The following is a 25764-nucleotide window of genomic DNA, read 5'->3' as shown; positions in this document are numbered from 1 at the left end:
ACGAATACAAGGTAAACTCCGTACTTCGATGGGAGGTACTTAGTATAAGGACAAGATTCACATACTGTGCAGGACAGGTTTTTGCTGATCCCTCTTTTCGTCCCGTATGTTGGGCCTGTTTTAATTTTGTATTTCTGATTTATTTTTGGTGTGCCTTATTTCCTATTGTTGTTTGTTTCTTGAATTTGGTTTAAATTTGTATCGATGCTGTGATACTTTTATTTTTACAACGGCAGGTATGAAACTGATAACTTATAAGATACACACCAAACAATTGAACGTATTAATGATATGTTAACGTAAAAGGTTTAGCTTAAAAAGGCAAAATAGCGGCAACCTGTAAACAGAAGACAACCCGTTGCATATCTTATTAATTTAAAATTTAAAATACCCTTTTTTATTTTTCAATAATTATCAAGAAAAGACGGAACTTATATTAATCGGTTTTATTTGTCCTGATGAAAGTGAAGAGGTTGTTGATGCTGAGGATACCTAGGTACTCGGAGAAAGTGATGTGGTAGGAAAATTGTCCAAAAATCTTCTCAATTCCTATCAGCAATCCATCAAACCTGACCAAATTTGTGAAAGGTAGGTGCGCTATTCGTTGCGCCACCCGGCCCTAACGAATGTAAGAGTGTATAGTCCTATTATGTAGGTTCTGATTGAACCTAAACCTCATTTCGTATTTATTGTACGTAAAATCCCTGGTATAATATCATGTATAATACACAGTTAAACCTCGATAAAACGCCTCTCTATGATATTCAGTCAACCTCGTGTTAATGCCCCTCGTTTATATACAGTAATATTTCGTTATCATGCCCATCGTTAATATTCAGTATTATTTTGATATTGTGACTGTCTTTTATATAAGGTAAAACTCAATATATAATCATTCTTAACAATTTTTGGATGCATTCAAATCGAAACAACACCGTTAAAGCGTCATCAGATCATAAATTATCACAAATTAACACACACAAAAAAAGTGATTATGTATATTTATTTCATTTTCTCAATTTCCCAGGTGATTTGTGTGCCCTCATTGTTCTCCTTTTATCAATTTCATGTTGGCATGTTTGCACTTTCGTATGCATATTTTTTTGTCTAAGTAAGGTCATTGGTAGTTTCTTTATTTAGTCAGTCTGCCACTGATTTCCCAGTAAAAATGGCATGAAAGTCTGCTTAGTGTTTCCGTCACCAATTACCCTATACGAACTGTCCAGAAACAAATATATCCATCTTGTGCTAATTCAGACAACTAGGTTAAGCCGAATCTCTGTTGGATAAACTCGCCAGTTCGAAAATGTACTCACAACTAAACCTGTACTTTTAAAATCATTCTTTCTGTGATATAATACACCCCACATCTCAATAAAGGAATGTATTCACACCTTCCCGCCATATACCTTTCACATTTGCCCAACCGAGAATTGCTTGTCGTCAATAGATGTAAAAACAAAATCGCCAAATTGTATGGTAAAATCACGCCGATGTCGCCACTGGCCGCCATTTTTTGGCGACATTGCCATCGATTAAGCAAAATGTACAGTAGATAATACTCATACGAACAATTATCAACGCAAACAATTGGAAACATAGCCATACGTTTACAAATCAGTGTCCAGCTAACCCGAAATAATATGATATATTATTCATAACGTGCGTAGATTTGAAAATTGCGACTTCCTCGTGATTATAATCTATGGGGATTTGCACGGTTCACATTCTATACGTGAACAGCGATTGATGTCACTGAAGCGCTTGCGGCTGTAGAAACAAGCGACCGATATTTATCGTCAATACTTCTCGCTCCATGGGCGCGCCCGTTCAACAGTTAGCGCCACATGGTATGGACAGGGGGGCGGAATGACACAAAGTCCCGCCCATTTCTGGTAGTAGCGTCTACAGCGCGCCATATGGGTATATATATATTGCTTCATTGCAGATAGGGTGACAGTAACTATATTATGTGAATGCAAACAGCAGAGGTCTTTTTAAAGCAATCGACAGCACGACGAACACGTTACCTGGTTAAGGAGGTCCCCGCAACATTCGTCACAAGAACAACTCCTCTACCTGAACACCGAAAGGTAAGCTTGTTCTGTATAATCTTTTTAATTCAGCTTTCTAGTTTGTTTGATATATTTGACATGTAAATTTTCCATCATCAAGACCGTAACTTCTAAAGTTAAAACGTCAGAATAGATATAAAAACAGTGTTCTAGATAGGTCATTATCTTCTTTACATTAAATTAGGATAAAATCCAAGCATTCATATATTGTCATCGTTTTAATTCTTGATAATTGGACTTTTGATATCTGTATTGCACTTTTGGTTTTTATTTTAATCTTAACGTCATTAAAAAAAAGAGATAAAGTAACAGTTATTAAGATTACAGATTTACTAGCCCGTTCTTGTGTTTATCACTGTTCTAACGTGTAACCAACATATGATACATACGATCCTGGCATTTGATAATTATTTTGAACTTTAAAATCGATAAAAAACATCCTCATGTACAAAATCATCTAACGTTCACTAGTCGTCAATAAATATCGTTATCGCTAAAGTTCGTTGCTGTGTACGCTTGGGGAACATTTTAAAGAGCAGAGAAATGGAACATTAATTCAGAGTTTTGTCATTGTTAAAAGATAGACTGAAAAACTATTCCGCAGATCGCTGATATTTGCTAATGAGTAAATCACGAAATAAGAGGCAGAAAACAGTAACAAGATTCTCTTTCGTGGTGTTTGAAAACTGATACTTAATGTCATCGTCACCTTTTCGCTTCAGCAATATTTTCTAGATTCAGAGGCTCTGTTTTTCCTTATAGATATATATATATATATTTTTACGTACATTTAGTTTTACGATATCAAGTGTAGTTTCATTTTAAAAATCAATGTATTAAGCATGCGAAATCAAATCGTGTGTGTTTACGAATTCAACAGTGCATTTTAAAACCGTGATCAGCTAAATTGGATCTAATACAAGAGTTGATCAAATCAATACAATTTCAACCTTGTTTGTTTGAAATTAAGCAGTTTTAGGCAATTCAAACAATGCAGTAATCTTATAACTTTCTTGAAATATAAAAAAAAATCTTTGTCTAATCTGTAAGGTGTTAATTTTGTCAGTCATGGAAATCGATCAGGTTTCAGATGTTAACAGTCTAATTAACTTAACAAATCGTTAACACAATTTTCAAAATCCAGTTTTTGGAGACGTCTGATAATTAACAGATATTTTTGTAGTGTGATTGGATAATCAGTTTGAATCCGTTTACACATAAGTGTCAATTTCTATTTGTGAAAAAAAGGTTTTTTTACCATTCTATATACAAGATTTTCTAAAGATTATTTTTGTGCTTAACACGCATTAAACAATTTGCCCTAATGCTGAAGTCTGCAAATAGTCTTTAAACAATGTTTTAACATCGTTTCAACCTGCAATAAAAGGAGACTTATTTTATTTCTATACAGATATACAATTAAACGGAATCAATACGTGTTCAGTAGGCTCTTGAATGTTATATTCTAAAACCGAAGTAGGCAGTTCCATTACGTATGGAATTACGAAAAATAAAAAAAAAGTCAATTAACGTTAAGCTACAGAAATCAGAAATAAAATAATACTTACGAAAAAACGTAGAATACAAAGGTCTATATTTATAATCATAAAAATCAATGTTAACTGGATACTTTGTTGGTCGACTGACTGTAATACACACACGGTAAATTAAACATCTCCGGATAAATCATTTCTCAGTTAAAGGTTAATGTAAATCTTAATTGTGAGCAATCGAGGATTTACCGTATTGACAACTGTTATAGGACATTAGTGAAGATATAAAGACAACCATATCATAACGACAATCGATTAAACTCTTATTGATACCTGTATCTACTAGAAACTGTCAGGCGTAAAAGACTGTGCTTTCTTTTCGTCTACGGATTCCATGGATATACCTCTATGGGAGCAAAGCTCTTTGTGTGATTCGATAAGAAATGTTCGTTAAATGTTCTCCAGCATTCGTTGTTTAACAATTCTGTTCACCAATGTAATTAAGGTAACGACTGCATCACAGCCTTCCTCTCTGCCTGGTAATAGTTGTTAGTTGAGCATTGTGTTCTCAGTTTCATTCAAACTGTTGTTCTCCGCCAACTCTCCATACGATTATCTAGCAAACATCTAGTAGAAACTCTCAATTTCTTAAAGACCATATACAAATCATACCTTGTATATTTTGGAAACTATCTGTAAATTGCTTCTTCTAGACTTGTTTGAGTTTTGGGTACTTGATTGAGTTTTTGATTATATGCGTCGACAATGCTACCTACTGTATATCATTTATTTTATTTCACAGTATACGTCAATACATCTCATATAGTCAAAGTGTAAGCTGACACAAACACACTATTTTTTATTTAGTACGTTATTGGTTTCCCCATGCCAGCACTTCATACCCTATCACCAAGTATAAAAAAAAAAACGCTTACTTGAATTTATGATACTTATTCCTGTCAACCCATGCTGAGGAAGTCAACGTTTCGCATTAATGTAGTATAAAAATCATTACGCCATATGTTCTTGTGCTATTAAGAGTTCTCCGAAATCGCCAGAGGAATATATTTAAGAGAACAAGAAACAAGCTCAATATCAAATAACAGTCATATGGAAGATTAACCTAACCTGAAAAACGGTCATCCAGGGAAACTTCCTTGATGGTCTTTAAGAAACCATGGGTTCGATCGTAGACAATGTGAGATAAAATTTAGCATACCATGCGATGGAAATGCCTTTGTTACATTCATCGTAATTAGGACTCATTTAACACAGCATTTGTTATACAAAAAAAGTCAATTATATTATCATGACCATTAACTGTTCAACGTTTGGCCAGAAAGGTCAATTCTAAAGACTATTTATATAATTCAGATGTACTTCAGCTCATATGTCAGGAAATATACATTTCGTAGAACATCTTATGGCCTAACTGTTCACAATTAAACACGCCTGGACACAATTATTTTTCTGTTTTCAATTGCGATAATTTAGAACTTCTATTTAATATCCACGTTTGCATCTAAAAGTTGTTAGTTGGGCATTGTGGTCTCAATTTCATTAAATCTACTTTGTAAATGGGCCGTGATTTGCGACTAGCACTTTTTAAATTCTCGACTGATGACACTGCCTTGATGACGAAGCACACTTAATATACCACACGCCGTTCTTGGTTCACTTTAATTCTAAGACGTCTTTTTTAAGTGATGTCAGTGCACTTATTGCTGCGCGAGGAAAGCGCAGATACAAGATGTTGCTCCTCTCAAACATGTTAAAGTGGCTCGCTGATTGTCAGGGAGCATGTTAAACTGACAAAGTTACAGAAAGGCACTCTCGCTCTAGCGACCTAATATACATATCATGTCTCGATTTGTAGTCAGGTGCTTTTGTATTGAATCTGAAATTTTTATAAACTTGCTATCAGGAATCGAAAAATTAACAAATAAATATACTTTTACTACAAGCGTAATCAAGACATCAAATAAAATAATGCATATTCGAAATTTTCTTACATACGGTATAATATGTGCAACAATGTTCCATATGTTAACTAAATAGTTTCTCGATTCCTATAAGTTGAATATTGTGATTCTTCCCATTAACGTAGTGCATGAATATTACTCAGTGTTACCAATTACTCGAATATGTGTTTTAATTAGCTTATTCTGGTTGCTTATATAACTAGGTTTCTTGGGATTTAAGAAAAGAAGATTTTGAAAGTTATAATTCCATAGATGAGTTCATACGATGGATTATTGGGAATACCATTTATACGCAGATAAGTAACTACTCGTTTAAATTATCGGATTTTACTTTAGCTTTCCCGTATCTACAGTCAAACCAATCTCAAAATATGATAAAAGAGGGAAAGATACAAATTACCTTCCCAGCTGTTGCCACATTTTGAGGAGAAAAGGTAGACTGGGTAAGGTTTTGGAAGTAAAAATCGAGTTCATAATAACAATTTCCTTGTTAACGGTTCCCATGGAAGTCTATTTATAAATAAATTTACAGAAAGCACGTGACAACCTTTCACGCAGACTGTCAATTTCAACTTTCAAAATTTACTGGGTGAAATAAAAGTAACAATTTATGGTTTGAAATATCGCCGCGTTGAATGTTAACATGGGTAACGTTAAATCCAAAGACAAACTTAGTGGCAATCACTTGTCAGTGTAAAGTCAAAAGAGGCTCCGATAATTTAGATTTTCAGGAAATAAAGCTTTCCCCAAGGAATGTTGTACTTTCCTGATCTTGTCGACACACGGAAGTGTTGAAGAGTACATTTTACTTATTGAGAATAGTTATAAGGCGTTATTTAAGAGGACCAGAGGAAAAGAGAATATATGTAACCGGGAGTGTCAAAGCATTAGCACAAACTGCGTTTGATGATGTGGTTTTAAAATATTCCTATTAGCTTTTGAATGTATTTTTATGTCAGTTTTTCATAGGAACTACTTTCTACCACTTTTATTATAAAAAATAGACAATTTCCATAATAATGGGAACTATTTTTAGCTACCTCATATTTCGATGGTATGTACATCCAAAATATCCATTTACATGTGTATCCATTGTTTCATTGACCATGACCAAATGTCGTAGATCTTTGCAATGATGTGAACAGATAACAAACACACATAATAGGTCAAAGACATGCTTGTAGTTATATGAATTATATATATGTGTATGAGAAAGTAGCGGTAAATTATAAAAGATAATATGACGTCACTTTTAGACAACAAACACATCTTCACATTTGGACTACTGATTGCTAATTGTTCGATCGTTCAAAAAAGCTTCCTCGAAGAGACTTTTCCTTTTTTTTGAAAAGGTTTCATCATTGAGTAATATGTCAATATCAACTATGTGCTCTCTAGAACATTTCGTGTTTTTGAATAAATATCTTATAAACGCCGTGATGGTATGAAAAAAACCGACTTTCTTAAAAAAAAAAATCTGTTTTCAAAGATAATTTCTTTTTTTTTTATTGCATTTGAGAAAATATCACGAAGACAAAAAGAAATGAAAAGATATCCTTATATAATATTTGAATGCTATAATCTACATAATTACTCAATTAAAAAATAATGAGTCTCCACCTTCAGCTATATATAAAATGACCGGGTGTATGAAAGCAAATACACATTAATACACACTTAATGAATAGAATATTACAACAGTCCTGATTTTAACTGCTGATTATAACTTCTAGAAGCTATTATATTAATTCTGATTAAAGTTCACCGCCCACGGGATCGGAATTGTGTCTCTAATTTGCGTATGATATTAAAGCTAAATCAATGACAATGAAACATAATAAATTATTGATATTTAACATTATAATTGGATATTTTATTTCCGTTCCAATTATTTACAAATTAGAAAATCCATTTATATCACAGTTAGATAATGATATGCGAGTTGTAAAATGATTGTACTTGAGAAGGATATTTTCTTCTTGGCAGAATTCTTATTCTCATCAGTTGATTCGTTTACTGAAACAATTTGAAAGAATGAAATGTTCTTTAAAAAAATGAATCAGATACAATATTGGTTATGACTTTATAAATTTCCTTTTTTTCCAGTGGTATTCGACCCGTGTTATATATATCAGTTATTTATATTTCAAACGTGCAACGTGTGACGTTTGCCAGATGTCAAACGGGAATTGTTTATCCTTCTGGAAAACCTTTATTTCGTCCTTTTTTCTTTATTGGGGCCTCACGTTTTCCTTCCTCTTGTTTTCGTGTTTCAATGGTTCCTAATATCCTTGGGCAGATATGCTGTTGAATGTTGACGCTACGAAACAAATTTATTTCTCCTTTTTTACGTTAAGAGGAATCCATGTGTTTCCTGTAGGGAATTCGTTTCTGCTTACTCAATACCATACCAAAACATAATACATTTGAACAACATGCATCGACAAATTGGTTCGTTAAATGAGAATTCTCCAGGATATGTTCTCTCAGGATATATGATATACTGTAATACACACAATATTTTCATCTTTTGTATGTTAAAGATGCCTTCACTTTGATATGATAAATATATGCATGGCATTGCATCCGCGGAGTGATCCTTATATTGAAATGTACGTGAATACAATACATGTATAATACCTTAAACGTTTACCCTTGATTCGGGTGTAAAAAGGTCTCTTATTTCTCGTGTTTCCTTGCTTCAAGCCAGTTGCTCTTGATCGTCGGACTCTTGATTTTTTTTCTATTTTGCTTCACAATCTTTTAAATCTTATAATTTAGATTGATATGTTGTGTTGTTGGTGTTTTGCAGGGATATTAAGATAACACGTATACTATAACATATCTGTCGATCATTACTCTCTGAATCTTATATCTAAAAACCGAAGCAATTATTCCTAATCCAGTATCAAATTATGGTGATAAACCATTGATTCGTAACAGTGGGCCTAGCCACTTATACTGGCGAAAATTATCACATAGCACGTTAGCTTGGTACGACACGTCGAAGCCCTACTGAGGTTTCCCATTAAGTCTATTGACGAATTGACACTAACATCATCCTTGACATCATTGATAGCCATGGTCGTAGCCACAGCAGTACGTGATCCACAGACGTGCGGAATTATTTTCAAATCCATATCATAAAGGGGTTTTATTAACTTCCCCTTCTGTTTCAACAGTAGTATAGACCTTTTTTTTTCCTGGTTTTGGCCCCTATTATCACCTATGAGTCCTTAAAAGACGAAACAGCTGTATGGTGAAGTGCAATTCATTTTCGGCACACTGCATCTATTTCCAATTTTCACAAGTACAATCACATGTTTGTGTTTTGCGTTCACCCTACCTTACCATTTGTTACTTCCTTGTTAAGATACGCTGATGTAGTGTTGTTACGTACATTTCTATTTCTGACGAAAGAAAAAATTGTTTAAAGTGAGTATAGGTCCAATATACAAGGCAAAAAACGAACTTTGATTTGACACCAACAGACACAAACAGGAAGTATGGAGAAACATAAACGGAGGAAAGACAATTTTAACCACTATCACAGATTACCCTTCCCCCTTATAAATCATGAATTTGAAACTAGATACCGAAGCTGCGGATTCGCTTTCTTGTATACGTTTAATACTTAGAAAGATGCGCGTAGATTCGATATGAATATAACTATCCAGCGCCTTCCCCAATCAAGGTGTAGTTACCGTGTCTTAGTCGTATTGGACGGTCTACATTATGATGAAGGACAATTAAAAGAACACGCCTGTGGCCTTGATATTTAGAATAGTCTGTGTCCACCGAACCTAAGGTCCTTTAATTCTTATGTTTTCACGTATTTTATTCTATTGTATAGCATCGTAAATTGTATGAGAGAAACTATTTTTGATAAAATCGTAATAAGTACATCATACTTTTACATCGTTTTTACTGTTCTCTTAAGAAAACTTTTTCACATTGTATCGAATTGCCTCGAGAGTTAAAGAAAGGAGGATTTTTGTTTCTCGGCATATAGTATTGTGACTAGAAAGGTATGGTCTGTCACTCAATTTATCTAGGCATTTTCCCTCAACATACAGATTTACCAATGCTTACATACAAAGTCAAGTTAAGCCGTTTTGGGTCAGCTGGTTTTGAAAATTCCTCATGTACACTGCACCAATAAATCAATGCCACTACACTTATACAAATTCCGTTGGATACGCTGTTACAGCGATCTTATAACTGCGTACTCAAGGATATTACCTTTCAATGGCCAGTAGATATGTGTCTGATTGTCCTCTTACTAATTATTTTCCTCCTCTTATTCTAAAGATTACATAGAAAGGCAAGTTTGTAAACTATTGTTTTTTCCATATTATATGCACAAAAAAATCTAAATGCAACCCGAGTCGAAGTATTCAGTTTCTAATCATTGCCGTGGCAACGGCATCCTTTTTCTGCCGAGTTAGTTTAGGGGATAGGTTGGTGAACCATCAGTTAATGGAAATATTTTGCTTGCATTTAATGTTTTCTTTCATGAACTGTTGAAATAAGAGAGAGAACCGTGATGTGGAAAAAAACAGTGAATCAAAACTAATATGCACAAAAGAAACATAAACATGGAGATCATTGAAAGGGTAAAAGAAAAATAAGACCAGATGGTTCGGAAGGGTAAGCGTCTTCTGCTTTACAACGACAGCAGGAGAGTAAAAAGAAGTCGAATCAAAGGAATAGCCTGGTCCTGAATATACACATCTGGTCGATGACAAATGAGCAAATCAAAAAGTGTATAATTTATATCGCAGAACAAAATAGAAACTTTCCCAACTAAGTCCTGATGACTACCATTAAACATGCCCATAGCATATCCCTAATGAATATACATCTTTCGAAACCTTTTGTTGTAAGTGTGTCCGTAAGCATTCGACATCTATCTTGGAAACCGTGATGTTCCGAGCATGCCGGTGAGTACCGAATAAATTGCGACAAGTAACACATAAGTTTTAAGAAGCGGAGCTGTTAATATCAAGAAAGGAAAAGATAATGAACAGAAGAGGAAAATCAGTACCCGTATAAATCAGCCGAGAAGTAAGTCGTTATGGCGAATATGATGTAAATAGCAATCGAGAAAAGCGGCTGATACAAATACTTCTTTAGTGTCCTTAATTCAAGTTCAGAGGGGTACATCTACGATCAGTGAAGTCAATAAAGTTCTATGAAAGAATACACATTGTGGATATATCCTATCCTGACAAGCTAAGCGGATATCTAATACAATATCGGTATACTTTTAAGCATTATGATTTTTCAGGGTTAAGTTTTAAGAGTGTTCCATTGTAACTGAAACTTAACGCAAATCATTTAAAGTCGACGCATCGAACATCTAATGAGCAACATTTTTGTTGGATTTCTTTTTTTCGTATAGTTTTTAGATCATAAATATAGCAAAAAAAACTACAATAAGATTTTGTGAACTTTGACGCTATACCCGATTTTTGTGTTTCCTTACAATATTAGGCTTACTTTGAACATTGCAAAACATATGCACTTCACAGAAGATTTCAAATAGTTTCGCTGCTCTTGTGATGGACTTTTTTGATATATCGACATTTTAAAATCTTAAGATAAAAATCTTTAATTATGGGGGTAAATCTCTTATAATGCTAGTTTGCAATTTAGATCTTTAGATTTTGCTTGAAAAAAAAATCAATGATATTCTTAAAAACGATGATAATTACCTTATCACAGTTATATATCAAAATTAGTCCTATATGTTACTTATGTGAAATATTGAATAAAATATATAAAAGAAGATCAAGAAGATAATTTAATAAGTCTACCGTACTTTCTGAATAAATGTCTCTTAGTACAAAGCAGTATATAGTTGGTTAGATTGAATATATATGAATATGAAGACTCTCCTTTTAATACCTGATGAAATAGGCATGTCTGGCAATACGAAGATAGCAACGACAAATTGGAATTTTCTATTAGATTGGTCGTGTTCCTTTATATGATTTACGTGCTGGGTTCCTATTAAGCCCAGACAATGGAGAATATTAAAATTTCATACAAGTCCTTCAACGGATGACGTCAGTATATCACGACAATTGCGGACATTAAGATTAGCCGTTTTGGGGTTCCAGAGCGGGCATTCACATAGGGCTATTTAGTGTTTCACAAAAGCAATTAACGTTAGTCTCTATCAGGTTTCATGGCGCGCTTCACATGAGACTTATTCACAGTGGGTATCAATGTTATTCGATTTGAGGTTTCATCACAAATATTAATGACGTTTTAGTCTATTTGGGGTTTCACGGTATTAATTAACGTTGTCCACAGTAGTAGGCATCTTTTTTAAGACTATTGAAAATGTTACTTGAACGTGAATCTTTTTTGGGGGTTCATATTTGGCTTTAAATTAAGATGTTGTTTTTTAACCTTAGTCTGTATTAGGTGCCCTATTGGCATTACTTATAGCCTATTTTAGGCGTCACAGCAGGCCTTTACACACCATTGTATTTTCACATTGGTTTTAGTCTGTTTTGCCTTTCAAAAGCGAGTTTTTTGGGACTATTTAGATTTTCACAGTTCGTGCCATCAAAACAAAACAAAGTTTGTTTTCTTTAAGGATAAAGAACTTTCAAAACAATATTTCCTAGAAATTATCAAAATAATTTGGGGGGGTTTTATTGAGTAAAACGTAGATAGGTCAGCAAAACATGGATGGAAGGAATTTCCTATTCACATTTTCATCATTACTCATTATATCGGTCCGATAATTCCGGTAATTGCTACACCTGGAACAAACGAAGTATCTGCTTGGTTTATTCATTAAAAACAGAGCTAATATTATGTTATCAGTTGACTACCTCTTCATTTGGCCTTCTTCACAAATGGTATTATCAACAAAAATGTATACCTACGTCTTGAGACATTGCCATTAACCAAATGCGCATTCTTTGATATTACACACAATCTTAGAGATATTCCATTCACACAATATATTAACCTTCGGTCAGTCTCAGTTGATTTTACCACTAGGTCCTATGCGTTTGAAAGTATGAAATTCATGGTTTTCGAAGCTTCGTAATTGTTCGAATCCCGAATCGGAGGACAACTTCGGTTAATCCGTTACATAGGCTTCTAACCTAATGTATAACATGTTTTCTTCAAAGCGTGGAAATATTGGTCAAGTTATCGCTTGTCTTTACTAAATGTCAGAATACTTTTGTGCTGCCGTACACAACCGCACTCAAGTAACGACATTTCACCATTGAACAAATATACCTTGACTGACCCACTTTTCGTGGATATCATCTCCATTTGACTAATGATGTTGCAAGAACACGGATATGTGTTTTAAATGCATTGTTTCAAAATATGTTACACTTGGAACTCTCTCACTCTTGCTCCGTTAAGTCAAAGACAAAGTCACATTTCGGACACTGTGTGTGAATAAAAGAGACGCAGAAAATGTGTTTATGTTCGTTATAACCAATCCATTGTGTATGTTTATTACAACAGTAATAAGTCCCTTTATTAGTTCTCGAGTACCTACAGGGCGTATTAATCTTAGAGTGAGTATCAGTTTACATGGCAGAACTAACTACCGAGGTATGACACCACTTTATAGAGGTAAAACTGGCGCTGTGGGAGATTCATGACGTCTACAACAGTCAAATGACCATAACGTAACATAATTACCTGGAAATTCATTATGTGAAAATGTAAACCAGACCGTAGATGATGCATTTCTCCAAGTTACACTAACTTACTAGGTAATTACAACCACACACAGAACATACAAGTTACTAAGATTGGTAATAAAACGGGTATTGAGAGTCCAAGCACCTTGTTGTTTTTTTTATCTCAAACGAGAGAGAGTTCCAATTTATTTGGCATTTTTGTCTCTCGTTGAGTAGCTTACTCAATTACTTCATCAAATGGTTATACACGAACGTTATATATTTATTGTGTTTTTGTATTTCACGATTGCATCTTCGTTAAGGAAATTCTTACCCCAAGGTTTCATGATAAGGAACAGTGATCTATCGGTCATGAAAATTGTTTTTTGCAATACTATATCGGCGCCATCATTGGGAATACATTTTAAATTGTTCTAACTTCCTTAAAGGGCCCAATCCGAAAGTTACCTCCGGCTTTAAGCAGAGTGAATAACGTTATGCTTCTTGTCCTCGATTTCTATTCTCCTGTCCTGTTTGAGTCTTTATGCGTTAACGATAAAGGACAACTTTGTTACATCTTTCCCTTTATGGTGACATGCATCAGTTTTCAAGAAAACAATCTACGACCTTAAAAAGAACACAAACCAGACTAGAACCGATTGGCCAGCATTACGAACTTCATTTCATTGTTCTTCTGTGTAATAATTACAATCTGTTCGACGAATAGATAGGAATAATACTATGACCATGAAGAGTCGGGGACTAATTTTCGTTCGAGAAATACGAAGTTACTTTACAAAGAATAATTATGCACGTACTCGATCGGGACTAAACGAACTCTTCGACGAATGAGGGATATTCGAGTAAACCGAGTTCGAGGAAGTGGGGTTTTACTGTTTTTTAATTGTAAGAAATTGCAATAATGTACCTGTGGTGTTATTTCATGTATCCCGTTTTACTATATGTATAAATACAAGTATATAGGATGATATTATTGCAATGCATAACTGCTTATTGTCTGCATGTAACTGACGGTATAATTACACTGTAAAGCCGACTGTCTACGTGTATTTGACTGTATAAGTACACTGTGAAGCCGACTGTCTACGTGTATTTGACTGTATAATTACACTGTAAAGTCGACTGTCTACGTGTATTTGACTGTATAAGTACACTGTAAAGCCGACTGTCTACGTGTATTTGACTGTATAATTACACTGTAAAGCCGACTGTCTACGTGTATTTGACTGTATAATTACACTGTAAAGCCGACTGTCTACGTGTATTTGACTGTATAATTACACTGTAAAGCCGACTGTCTACGTGTATTTGACTGTATAATTACACTGTAAAGCCGACTGTCTACGTGTATTTGACTGTATAATTACACTGTAAAGCCGACTGTCTACGTGTATTTGACTGTATAATTACACTGTAAAGCCGACTGTCTACGTGTATTTGACTGTATAATTACACTGTAAAGCCGACTGTCTACGTGTATTTGACTGTATAATTACACTGTAAAGCCGACTGTCTACGTGTATTTGACTGTATAATTACACTGTAAAGCCGACTGTCTACGTGTATTTGACTGTATAATTACACTGTAAAGCCGACTGTCTACGTGTATTTGACTGTATAATTACACTGTAAAGCCGACTGTCTACGTGTATTTGACTGTATAATTACACTGTAAAGCCGACTGTCTACGTGTATTTGACTGTATAATTACACTGTAAAGCCGACTGTCTACGTGTATTTGACTGTATAATTACACTGTAAAGCCTGTGTATCTTACCATACTAGTATCCTCTATATAAATGTAGTAGCTTGTGTACACGAATCTGACAGCCCCAAGAGGTACAATTTCTCCGACTTTTAGGAATAAATTCTTAGAATATATTAAAGAACTAACAGTGAAAAGAAGATTCTCCCCTACATTTAGGGTATGTCGAGAGAAATTCTTCATGATCTTAAAACTATAATTTCTGAAATCGATATCGTTTAACTTATACGATAATACCTAGCTAAGATTATGGTATTTAAATGCAGAAATTTGAAAATTAATCTCCAACATCATCGAAATAGTAAAGAAACTTAAAACACTGACTGGTCAGCATGGGTCCGTCGTGTCAAACGGAATTTTGGATTAGTACAAGAATTAACAATCGCTGTTTGTCGCTTTTCAGGAAGAAATATTGCTAAGGGGAGATAAGTGATCGACAGTAACATTTATAAGGAGTTTTCCAGCTACGTTTAACCTTTAACCAACGCAATAAGCACAGCCTCCTACTTTTCGGCTGTCTTTTTTAAATGGTATTTACTGGCCTATCGAAGGGAAATCTTCTGAAACAAGTATATTTTTCTTGACGCTTTGTGACCCAACGGTGTTGTTTTGTAGTTGTGTTGGACGGCAGAAACTCGACTTTTATTTGCGTGTCAATATATTAGAGAAGATAAACTATTTTAATGTCTGATCCCCGTAGACATTTGTCCTCGTTATATCGAGATAGTCCTTGAAATGAAATGTAAGTACCTTCCGCATTTAGCATTCTCTTATCTTGATAGTTAAGTTAAGGTAAAAAGTATATACCCACTGGAGGGAGAAGTGCTGAATACGTTTGTAATATTTCTCTGAAAGTGTCATTTGAGAACAAAGCTGTTAGACTGTATGTCTCAGACAGAGGATAAATCATACCAAATAAGACATAGTTAACAGTCGAATCTAGCTATCGCAAATCAAGTTCTCCCTCTACTCCGCCAGTCTTTACGGCGAAAAAATCCTTCTTATATGACCTGACTAGTGGGGGTTTTCGGCGAAAAAAACGCATCATTTTCATTTTAATTTTTAAAGTTGACGACGTTCGTAGTGTGTTGCCATTGGTAACAATAATATGACGTCATGCCTGCACGGTGAAACATTGCGGCATTTTCCTTTTTCAAATCTGTGTTGTGTATAAAATGTATTTTTTTGTACATATTTCAGTAAATCATATTTATAGTATATGATTGTTTTATATTCGTTCTCATTCCATCTGAAAATGTTTGCTTTGTCGGAAATAATATGTATTTAGAACAAAGGTGGCTTGAGTACAAAGCGTGTATGCCTACTTTAGATATGATACAATCTCACATGTATGTGTTTATGCTATTTAGCTCGCCCGGTTATACATTATGTCTTTCCAAGTGGGATTGAGGAAGTCATAAAATATAGTCACAGTAAAACCATGACATCCAAAATCTCTGACCGGCATCACAGCAGACGACAGGTAATGATAATACCAACGTCAATTAGCTTATCGAAATAATAGAAAAAATATGCATAGAATTTATCAATGGTGTTTAAAACATCTGGTTTATCCAGTGCGGACTTCATGATTCGTACCAATATAACCATTAAATGAACGTGCCAGCGTTTCCCGATACCTATCATCTGGTCCATAAAAGTGTTATAATCTTACTTCCGGTAATGGAGTCGGCCATTTCCGGTAATTGTCGTAATGTCCCAATACTGGATGAGTGTTACAGTTGTTTAAGCACTTCAGTGTCACTGATAAGAATAACACCACATGGTACACGCTATTTATTTATCACATAGTTCGATAGATATTTTTAAAAGGTGTATTTATTACTAACAAAGTACAATACTTAATGCGTTGCTATGGTCACACAGACAGCCCATCATTTATACTATATTTTTTAAACCATTTGACAGCCCATAAACTCTGATATAGAATTGATTTGAATGAATTATGTACAATTTTACAATATTTTTGGTATTCATGTACGAATATATTTTATGAAGGACAATGAAATTGGTACTCAAATGGAACTAGTTTTAAATTACATCAATCGTGATAGGTTGAAGGATTATGGAATGATGAGTATGTCATTTTCACTGGCATTCAGCAGATATTTGCCAACTCATTTTTTATCATTTTATTGTTACATGGAAAGGAAATTCTGGACCACATGAACTGTTTATATGGTATAGGCATCTCAGCTACAAGGATCTTAATTAGGATTTTACACTAGTATTCGCTATCCTCATATGTCTTTTCATGTCGGTATAATCTCGATTGGTTTTGATAAAGCTGTTGGTCAGATTATATTACAGACATGGTACATATGAATAACTGGTTAATTTTCTTGCCACAATACCGATACACTGTCACCAAAATGTCTGTATAAATCTCGGGTCGTCTGCTAAATATTTCAGGCTGGAATCCGATTATTTCTTTTCCGTGATGAATATACTTACAGACAGACATTAACCTGTGCTTCAAAAGCAGCATGGATAGATTGGTCATAAATTCTGAAAATCTCGTCACAGACGAGATTGTGTCCCGCGAGATTTGATTCCGACACCTGTCATCAGCATTCACGCGCTGAATGTCAAACTATCTTCTTTTCCTATCTATCATTGTACGGTAGCCGACATGTAGCGATGCAGGCCAGAGTATTCAACACATTTACTTTACGCCCCACATATTGTGCTGGTCATTTATTGATGTCAGTGTACATTCTGTCGTTATAGCCAGGAAAATCGAATCATAGTCATAGTCAATAGTAACTGACACACATGTAGAAATATTAAGGATATAATTGAACATGGTTTAGGACTTTTTCGTAGTGTCCATGCCAAATACCGAGGGGGGGGGTGTCATGGACAGATGTTCCTCCAATTCTTATACTATGAACAAACACCGCAAGATAATGCACAGTACAACGTCAAAATAGAGTAAAACACATGTATGGCTCATAACGTTACTTCGACTGCTAAATGTTTAGTTAACTAAATAGGTTGCCTATAGCGAAAAACGCCAATTCTTGGTACAAAAATCTATTTCAAATGACTTATAAAAATTGAGTTGGATATTATAAATATTGAGTTTGACAATCATCGAGTTCGATAAGATAGGAAAGTCGATCCGGTCGATTGGGGACTAATTTTAGACGTTTTGTCCTTTTTATCGCTTCTTCATTCCAGCCTTTTTCTTCCATCACCCCGAAAATTGATAATCTGCTCGTACATGACGGAACTACATAGGTGTCAAATCTCGTCCATTTGTTTGGTTTGTTTTTTCGTTTTACGTCCTATTAACATCTATGGTCATTTAAGGATGTGCCAGGTTTTGGTGATGGAGTTACCGACCTACGGCCAGTACCTGGTTACTGGCGACTGCCTCATGTAGGCCTCGAACCCGAGATCCATTGGTGAAGGGCTAGGCTAGCGGTAGTGGTAGCAGAATGCCAGACGCCTTAACCACTTGGCCACCGCGGCCGCTCAAATCTCGTCCGTTCGAGGCGATAAGACGGAATGCACCAATCACCCACCGTAAATTTCAGCTGCTGATAGGTGTTTTCTGTTCGACTTAATTATATACCTGTTAACTTTTAATCATTAGGAATCAGTTATTTTCACTACTGACCATTGTACTAACGGTCGTTCATTCAACAGTAGTCAGTCACATCATAGTGTGTGCTTGATAAAAGAAGGACTCGTTATTGAGCTTGAAACTCATTTCAGTGATATCATATGCATAGACCGGAAACATACAATAAATTTTCGATTTTAAAAATTTAGGTTAATTGTACCAGATGTAGTAAACATTGTGTTGTAAAGATTATGTAAATAATTGTACTAGGACGAAACAGTTGAGCCGATAATTCCGGACGTCACAAGATTATCGGAGAAACAGCCTTCTATCGAGCAAGTGCACAGCGGTGTTAGGCCTTTGTTTTTCTTACACAGCCTCATAAAGCATTACTTTTCATCAATACAACGCGACACTGGCTTATATATCAGGACAGCCATCTTATCAGAGGAGAGAAAATACCGGTGTATAGACAATAAGTAGAAATGATGACGGATAAACAAACCTATTGAAGGTTTTTTAAAGAAAATCACATCTGCATAAGTAGACATTGGAACGATGGCAGATAAGAAACGATGCTTGATAAAAAAATAATTGAAAAACATGTAAAGAGAACAGATCGACAGATCTCTCATCGACAAAAACAAAATAACACTCGATAATAAGGCGACATTGATACCACAGGAGCATTGCGAAATCAGAAAATAATCCGGATGCATTTTGTTATATCTTATCGGCATCTGCGACAGTATTGATCCATTTATTTGCAATCTATCATTGATTTATTTGAAAGGAAGGAATCGACCTTTAATTCATTTTTAAAGGTACAGGACACGCAGAAAATAAGCAAGACGTTGTAAAGAAATTTTGTCATTCGGTTTAAAAATTACCGGATGAAAAAGTGACATCTTATATTAATTTGGTTGTTAAACAGTAATACAACAAAAGTAGGAAAAGTACTTATTAAACCCTGTAAGACATTTGGCAATAACAAAAAAATGTATATTTGAAATATTATTCCATGTAAGATTTTCCATGTAATCTATACCATTAAACGCTCAAATTCTTAAATGCCCTTCCTGAGTGCATAGAGTAAGAACTATGGCATTTCAGCATATTACCAAGGTAACTGAGATTCGCCGTCTCGCACCAAATATTCATTACGAAATCATCTCATTGAAACAGGTAAGAACATACACATTTAATAATAGTCATTGTGGCATCATTATAACGACCACTTCCGGTTCAGCAATGTTTTTTGTAGAGGATGTAAACACAGATATCACGTGCAATGACGCATTGACGCTTTGGTATATATTGTCTTCATGGAGTGTTCTGTTTTGTTCAAGCTTTGGTATTTTGTGACCTGCTGTTTTAAACTATGATATGGTTTGCCATGGTGTTATAACGCCGTGATATTTTTTGCGCTGGTATTTCAAGGCTGTGTGATATATTATGCTCATGGACTGAGGCTGTCGTTTATTGAATTTGAGTTTTCTGAAAGCCAGTGACAACCTTTATATTTTAATATAAAACGAGATACGTTACATTTCTGAGGGAATGACAGAGAAAACTGTTCATGTAAATGACTGTTTTAAACAAAAAACAATCGCATAGAATCTAAACACAAATTGATCCCGAATACCTTATTTGACAACACATGAAGATAATGATTCTGCTTTGAAAATTACATGGAAGTTACGTGTGTAGTATAGTAGTTTGTTTCTTTACTGAATTTAAATGAAAAAATATATCGATGAAACGATGGTGATAAAATGTTGAGTTTGGTATTGAAATGCACCATGAAACGTCATGGAGTCTTATTATACTTGCAATGATTGTTAAGCTCAGCCCTTATATTTCTCAGAGGTATACTAGGAATACAGGGATCATGAAATAGAAAAAGTCAAATCGATGGTAAATGCATAGCATCATCACTATCAGTAACGCAAATCCATTCCAACGGTTAGATCTTGGGATAATCTCAAAACAAGAAGTGATTTAGACGAATTTCATGGCAGACCTTCCGTACAAGTATTGTCGGTACTAAATATAGAAAACAGTCAAAAAAGTAGGAACCGCGGCTCAATAAAATTTCTGTAGCTATTGTTGGAGAAACATTGTTGAAGTTAAACTGTTTCAGCTTAGACGTAATACAAGCAATCAACTACACACAAATAACATTAAAATTTCGACTTTTTCCCAATACGAAAAGAAACAGTCAGTGATTTACCTGACTACCGCTAATGTCCGCATGACACGTTACTATGCAATAAACAGGTTATATCGAACATACTGTTAACATTCAAGAAATATACAAAAATTAATAGAGGGTGACAATATCCCTATGGGGAGAAAAATACCACTCATATTCGGACATTTGTGTGCTATAATTAAATGCATCAACAGACTTTAAAGAAATGGTAAAACTTGTTTCCTATCCAATCATTGTTACTTGTGTACGTTAACATACGGCTTACGATAAGATAGATTAATAAAGTAATATGGTTGATTTTGTGATTTCAGTTTTCATATCTGCATACACAAATCAAAATCTGAATTTCATAACAGGATCTATAAAGACGTATTACAGTTTTATAATCATAAAATGCTTTAATTCCTTCTTCATCGTTTTTCTCCCGTCTTATTTTGGTGAGATCTTCTGATTTTTCGTTATAATATTGTTATTACATAATCGGCCTGTTATCCAGTTAATTCACCCGTGTAATATTTTTACATATGTCACTAGTGTAATATACCCTGGAGCGTTTTTCATTGGCTGTGCCAGTCAGAAATCGATTGTGACGTCAAAATATGGACAATGACGTGACGTCATAAATTGTGAATGACGCAACAAAATGGCTTTCTCCGTTTGATTAAGCTCTCTAAGTTTTCTGAGTTATTTAGTAAAAAGTATCTTAAATTTGTTTACATTTCATATGAGCTTCTATGAAACTCGTCTCAAAGTTTTAATTTTTGCTCGCCAAGGCACGCAAAAATAAAAATAAACTCCTAAGACTCGTTTCATAAAATCTCATATGAAATGAACACTCATTTAAGATCCTTTGTATAAGTAATTGACAGCAAATCAAACGATATATCGTATTCATGTGTTGCCACTTTTAGTCCATTTTACTCAATCCCCACAACTTCACTCCTTAGATTCATGTATTCAGGCAAATACAGGGATATTATCACTGTTCCCAGACTACCATACAATAACGTCTGTTAAATCCAGGTTACTGAATCCTGCAGAAAACATTGAGCCCAAACTGACTCATTAAGGCACGGAGCCGTGAGAACAAATGGGTATCGTTTAGGGAAGGTTGTCGTCGATGGCAAAAGCAAATATATATATGTACAGACATAGATCCCTCTCTTGGCATATTGATACCCATGCAACTTGTCTCAGGACATACTACAGACATCTTTTTTAAAAATGAAATATATACATGTATCCTTTTCATAATTGAGGCATTCATTATTTCCCTATCAGAGAAAACTGACATTAAACACTCGCTCACTATAGTATAAAAACATTGGTGAAAAAGATGTCGCAAATTCAAAACACTAATGTAAACCTGTTCATGACAAACGTTGTCGAGATTGTAAACAATATCTGCATCAAAGGGCTACTCGCGTTGAAATAAAACATTCTTAAAACATCTAAAATTCTATCATATTTTTCCAACGCTAACGCCCACATCTGAAGTTGAATAGCAGTATACAGTAATAATTATGTCAGGGCGTTACTACTTAGGAACAAAATCCTAACACAGAACTGCAGAGTCTCCAAACTGAAGGAACTGCAAACCTCCGAAATAAAGAAACTGAGAAGTCTCTGTCACCAAGGAACTGGGGGTTCTACAAAACAAAGGAACTGAGGAGTCTCCGACACCAATGAACTGGGGGAGGGGTCTACAAAACAAAAGAACTGAGGAGTCTCCGACACAAAGGAACGGGCCATGAGGAGTTGACAAAATGAAAGAACTGGCCCGTCTCCAAAGAAAAGGACAATGAGTCTCCAAACCAAGGAGTTGGGAGTCTCCAAAGAAAAGGACAATGAGTCTCCGAACCAAAGATTTGGGGAGTCTCCAAAGAAAAGGACAATAAGTCTTCGAACCAAGGATTTGGGGAGTCTCCAAAGACAATGACAATGAGTCTTCGAACCAAGGATTTGGGGAGTCTCCAAAGACAATGACTATGAGTCTTCGAACCAAGGATTTGGGGAGTCTCCAAAGAAAAGGACATTGAGTCTCCGAACCAAGGATTTGGGGAGTCTCCAAAGACAATGACAATGAGTCTCCGAACCAAGGATTTGGGGAGTCTCCAAAGAAAAGGTCATTGAGTGTCCGAACCAAGGATTTGGGGAGTCTCCAAAGACAATGACAATGAGTCTTCGAACCAAGGATTTGGGGAGTCTGCAAAGAAAAGGACATTGAGTCTCCGAACCAAGGATTTGGAGAGCCTCCAAAGAAAATGACAATGAGTCTCCGAACCAAGGATTTGGGGAGTCTCCATAGCAACAGAAATCGGGGTTCTTACACACAAAGGAACTTGAAAGTCTCAAACAAAATAGGAGCAGGGCAATTTCCAACAAAACTGGGGCTGGTTAGTCCCCAAAACACAGTACATAATTAACCCCTTGAGGTGAAACTGGTCATGGTATGTCTTTTCAAATTTAGGAATGCAAGTATATCAACAACGATTGAAGACACGGTAAATAATCTAGTAATCATAATGTAGACTGCAATATGAAATCAGGTACTGTTGACAACCGTAAGATCATGGATTCGACCTGTAAACTCCGTATGGAAAAGCCAATTGAACTTTATATTGACGCCACGGTTTTTTAAATTGTCATTAATGCATCATTTCATGTGCCTTTTAATATTTTATACGTTTATCTGTGGCAATAAACTAAGTCATGGCTGGCGACAAACAATGTAGATAAGTGATCAGGAGTCGATAGATACAATATAAGTTTCGTATTAACGCTGACGGATATACCACGTACTGCTCAGTGAAGATCACTACATGGAACATTGATCAAACAAACGGTATACTAGATATTGATACAGAATAGTCGTTCACATTACAATGACTACAATACAAGAACTTCTGATGACAGAATAATTGTTCTTGATTTAAAAACTAGTAATGTATTCTTTGTTTTGTTGCTATTGATTTGTTTTACTGAAACATACATATATGTACACCAGTTTATATATAGGGTCTTGATTGAGTTTCTATTCCGTATGACACTCGTAAAACCGTTGTTTTCAATTCACGCTATATCAATTAGGGATAAATTAATTGGAAGTAAAAGAGAACAACATTTATTTCGGGATATAACGCCTTCGGAACAAACAGACTCATGTGAAACTGGTGCCCGGGAAGACATCGCAAAACAGGAAAGAGTTGACATGAGAGAAAAGAAAAGATGGAGCAAAACGTGAATAAAGATTTAATTTTTTAAATGCATGGAGACTTTTAATAAAGTACAGAAATAATAAGACCATGTATTCCGAAGGGATAAGCGTCTTCTGCTTAATCGAAGACACCCGTCATGTCGAAACAAGGTAATACTGCCAACTCAAGGAACACTTATGAAGATAATCTATATTAAATATGCCCCTTCGAGTTGACGCTGTGGTACATTTTCTTATATTCGTTTTTACTGTGTTTTAACAGTTAAACCTTACAATTAATATAGGCCTACAACTATATTACAGTACAACACACGCACAATTCAGTGCAAAGAACATCGGTATTTAAATCATGAAATGTTATCAGTGTCGATGCTGGGATAAAAAAAATATATATGATAGTCGTAAAAGTGTGGAATATTAAACCAATAAATATAGTTGAAGAAGGCAGGGATTTGTGCTAATCCCTTATTATGATATGATTAAGATAATTCTTCGTACGTATAAACTCAATGTTTCGACATCAACACATAAATAATATCGTTGTAAATGGTGTATTCAATTTAAGAGACAATTAATAATACACCGTGACATTTAAAAACAAGGGCGGAGTTTGTTAAGATTCAGAGAAAAAACAATTACATATGAAATTAGACGTAACATCAAACGTACACAACCTCATAATTTTGAAGATTTGCATGTTTTTAAACCGATTTATTTTTTCTCATTACAGTATATCTGTGAATTTTAATTTTCAACCTTTCCCCCACCCGCCCCCTCCGCACTAACGATGAATCGATCATGACAACATCTTTAAGTACACAGCATAGCATAATCACTAATGAATAGAGAAATTAACACGGGGGGCATATTATTTAAATGGACGAAAGTTTAGCGGTAAAGCTAATAAGCATCAACCATTCCTTTAAGAACGCGTTGCCTGTAAAGAAGACTGTTACAGGTTATTGTAAAAGATAAACTATCACGTGCCGTCTGTCATGGATACGAGGACATTGATTAACACTGTCATAGTGTTTTATCGTTTGTGTGAAGATTAACGGAGACGCTCAACACTCAATTGGTTTAAGGGCGAAGGAACCGAAGAAAAAATTAGCCAATAAATTAAGTAAGGAGCCAACTGATCGGTTGGCCGTAGGGAACACGTACAGACTAATATAGACGATAAATTACATGTATTGTGTTAAATTTCCTGGCATTTAAAACAAACACATGGTGTGTTACGTTAATTTAGTTTCTTTTATAGCACGAAATCATTAAGGGCTAGTTAAGGTGGGTCAACTGCAAGCACATCTATGTCATGAAGCAGCCAAAAGCATTTTGTACGTGATTGTAAAAGCCTTTTGTTTATCAAAGGCGTTAATGTGCCGTTTCAAATGGTTTCTGTACAGTAAAAAGAGTTCAAAAAAATAGTATTCATGCTGAATTGAAAATGTCTAAAGAACAATCGTAAAGAGAATGGAAAATGTCTAAAGAACAATCGTAAAGAGAATGAAAACTGTCTAAAGAACAATCGTTAAGAGAATGGAAAATGTCTAAAGAACAATCGTAAAGAGAATGGAAAATGTCTAAAAGAACAATCGTAAAGATGAGTATTGCTTAAGTTGTTTAGTCTGATTGACTATGCATACGTTAACACTCCAGCAGGAAGCCGACATTTACCATTATCTTATTCGATATATCGGTATTCTGGTGAATTGTAACGCCATTTGAGGTTTTTTT

General features: G+C 34.9%; 1 protein-coding gene across 1 annotated transcript in view; it reads left to right on the top strand.

Moving 5' to 3' along the window:
• Positions 1-1949: 1949 nt before the first annotated feature.
• The window catches only part of LOC110457298 (protein PRQFV-amide-like), a 54068-nt gene continuing 30253 nt past the window's right edge, over positions 1950-25764 (top strand). Inside the window, exon 1 of the mRNA XM_021508503.1 lies at positions 1950-2093. The gene's annotated coding sequence lies outside the window, so the exon portion shown is untranslated. The remainder of the gene's footprint in view (positions 2094-25764) is intronic.

Source organism: Mizuhopecten yessoensis, unplaced genomic scaffold (assembly GCF_002113885.1).
Source record: "Mizuhopecten yessoensis strain PY_sf001 unplaced genomic scaffold, ASM211388v2 scaffold9073, whole genome shotgun sequence".
Lineage (NCBI taxonomy): Eukaryota > Metazoa > Mollusca > Bivalvia > Pectinida > Pectinidae > Mizuhopecten > Mizuhopecten yessoensis.
Note: the sequence above shows the minus strand (reverse complement) of the source record. Positions and strands in the feature narration are given on the sequence as shown.